The 2,500-nt window shown below is 48.4% G+C and overlaps 6 non-coding genes across 6 annotated transcripts; 4 read left to right on the forward strand and 2 right to left on the reverse strand.

Moving 5' to 3' along the window:
• Positions 1-49: 49 nt before the first annotated feature.
• Positions 50-121, reverse strand: TRNAQ-CUG (transfer RNA glutamine (anticodon CUG)). The gene has a single exon. It is a non-coding gene; the product is annotated as a tRNA-Gln (tRNA).
• Positions 122-276: 155 nt separating this feature from the next.
• On the forward strand, positions 277-358 carry TRNAL-UAG (transfer RNA leucine (anticodon UAG)). Its single transcript has one exon. It is a non-coding gene; the product is annotated as a tRNA-Leu (tRNA).
• A 286-nt stretch (positions 359-644) lies between these two features.
• Positions 645-726, forward strand: TRNAL-AAG (transfer RNA leucine (anticodon AAG)). The gene has a single exon. It is a non-coding gene; the product is annotated as a tRNA-Leu (tRNA).
• A 684-nt stretch (positions 727-1,410) lies between these two features.
• On the reverse strand, positions 1,411-1,482 carry TRNAQ-CUG (transfer RNA glutamine (anticodon CUG)). Its single transcript has one exon. It is a non-coding gene; the product is annotated as a tRNA-Gln (tRNA).
• A 155-nt stretch (positions 1,483-1,637) lies between these two features.
• Positions 1,638-1,719, forward strand: TRNAL-UAG (transfer RNA leucine (anticodon UAG)). The gene has a single exon. It is a non-coding gene; the product is annotated as a tRNA-Leu (tRNA).
• Positions 1,720-2,005: 286 nt separating this feature from the next.
• TRNAL-AAG (transfer RNA leucine (anticodon AAG)) lies at positions 2,006-2,087 on the forward strand. Its single transcript has one exon. It is a non-coding gene; the product is annotated as a tRNA-Leu (tRNA).
• Positions 2,088-2,500: the final 413 nt, after the last annotated feature.

Genomic DNA, 2,500 nt, shown 5'->3' on the forward strand with positions numbered 1-2,500 from the left:
GGTTAAATAATTTTAATACAGTACTGAGTAATGAGAGGAAAGTAAAGAAAGGTCCCACCGAGATTTGAACTCGGATCACTGGATTCAGAGTCCAGAGTGCTAACCATTACACCATGGAACCATTAAGTACCTTCACCTGCCACACTAAAACTTTTAATTCTTCCTCCAGATCTCCAGAAAACCGGGGTACGGTTCCCAGATGGGGTGGCTATGATTATTTCGCCCCTTACTTAGGTCTGCGTCCTCAGGTAGGGTTGAAAAGCAGCAGTTGTGTGTGGTAGCGTGGCCGAGCGGTCTAAGGCGCTGGATTTAGGCTCCAGTCTCTTTGGAGGCGTGGGTTCGAATCCCACCGCTGCCATTAGGCACTTTTTGCTGTTTCCAGAGGTATAACGAGATTACACCTTTGATCCCTAGCGCTGAGCTAAAGCGATTAATTCTCCCTTCAGAACTATTAAACGCTGACCCTTTAAGGACATTACCATGGAGCAGCAGGCATAGGTTGTTCCTCGTTAGTATAGTTGTGAGTATTCCTGCCTGTCATGCAGGTGACCAGGCTCCGAATTCCCGAAGGGGAAGCTATGGTTGTTTTGCCCTTTACTTAGGTCTGTGTCCCCAGGTAGGGTCGGAAAGCTGCAACACCATGTGGTAGCGTGGCCGAGCGGTCTAAGGCGCTGGATTAAGGCTCCAGTCTCTTCGGGGGCGTGGGTTCGAATCCCACTGTTGCCATTGAGTAGCTTTTGCTTTTACTTGCTCTTTCAGCTCACGTTACATGCCCAGAATATCGATTGGTTGAGGCAGGTACCTGGCGCCAGCTAACTAATCAGCGCTTCCCCTTTCAATGCAGGAGAACCTCTCGTCCCTCTCTCAGTATGGGCGCTGTATTACCACCTGCTAAGATGTTGCGCGGACAATCTGGAATACAATCCTTGAGGAGGGATCCCCAGGGATCAGATGTACTCTGTGATGAATAGGGTGAACAGGAAGAACTACAAAACTGACCCTTGCTGTCTTGCCTTAATCCTTCCCTAGATCTGAAACATAGGCACAGAGCAGCGTACACCATAATCTGCACCGAGCTGCAAAAGCCAGGGATATTCACAGAGGTTAACCAATCAGGAAATCCACTCTATACTAGCCAGAGCTGGCACTGTTTCTGGAAGAAAGAGGCAATTTAACTTTATTTTCTAATCCTGGATAACCCATATTTCTGGCATTATGGCTCCCGGGGGGATGTGAGTGCTCTGGGTTTCTTTGAGGCATGAGTTTTCATCCAAGTTCTCAACTAATTGCACCTTGGGGCGACAGAACACAAAGGTATGGAAGCAGCATTTATGGATTTGAAAAGCTCACATCTGGAAGAAGGTTAAATAATTTTAATACAGTACTGAGTAATGAGAGGAAAGTAAAGAAAGGTCCCACCGAGATTTGAACTCGGATCACTGGATTCAGAGTCCAGAGTGCTAACCATTACACCATGGAACCATTAAGTACCTTCACCTGCCACACTAAAACTTTTAATTCTTCCTCCAGATCTCCAGAAAACCGGGGTACGGTTCCCAGATGGGGTGGCTATGATTATTTCGCCCCTTACTTAGGTCTGCGTCCTCAGGTAGGGTTGAAAAGCAGCAGTTGTGTGTGGTAGCGTGGCCGAGCGGTCTAAGGCGCTGGATTTAGGCTCCAGTCTCTTTGGAGGCGTGGGTTCGAATCCCACCGCTGCCATTAGGCACTTTTTGCTGTTTCCAGAGGTATAACGAGATTACACCTTTGATCCCTAGCGCTGAGCTAAAGCGATTAATTCTCCCTTCAGAACTATTAAACGCTGACCCTTTAAGGACATTACCATGGAGCAGCAGGCATAGGTTGTTCCTCGTTAGTATAGTTGTGAGTATTCCTGCCTGTCATGCAGGTGACCAGGCTCCGAATTCCCGAAGGGGAAGCTATGGTTGTTTTGCCCTTTACTTAGGTCTGTGTCCCCAGGTAGGGTCGGAAAGCTGCAACACCATGTGGTAGCGTGGCCGAGCGGTCTAAGGCGCTGGATTAAGGCTCCAGTCTCTTCGGGGGCGTGGGTTCGAATCCCACTGTTGCCATTGAGTAGCTTTTGCTTTTACTTGCTCTTTCAGCTCACGTTACATGCCCAGAATATCGATTGGTTGAGGCAGGTACCTGGCGCCAGCTAACTAATCAGCGCTTCCCCTTTCAATGCAGGAGAACCTCTCGTCCCTCTCTCAGTATGGGCGCTGTATTACCACCTGCTAAGATGTTGCGCGGACAATCTGGAATACAATCCTTGAGGAGGGATCCCCAGGGATCAGATGTACTCTGTGATGAATAGGGTGAACAGGAAGAACTACAAAACTGACCCTTGCTGTCTTGCCTTAATCCTTCCCTAGATCTGAAACATAGGCACAGAGCAGCGTACACCATAATCTGCACCGAGCTGCAAAAGCCAGGGATATTCACAGAGGTTAACCAATCAGGAAATCCACTCTATACTAGCCAG

Source organism: Hyla sarda, chromosome 4 (genome assembly GCF_029499605.1).
Source record: "Hyla sarda isolate aHylSar1 chromosome 4, aHylSar1.hap1, whole genome shotgun sequence".
NCBI lineage: Eukaryota > Metazoa > Chordata > Amphibia > Anura > Hylidae > Hyla > Hyla sarda.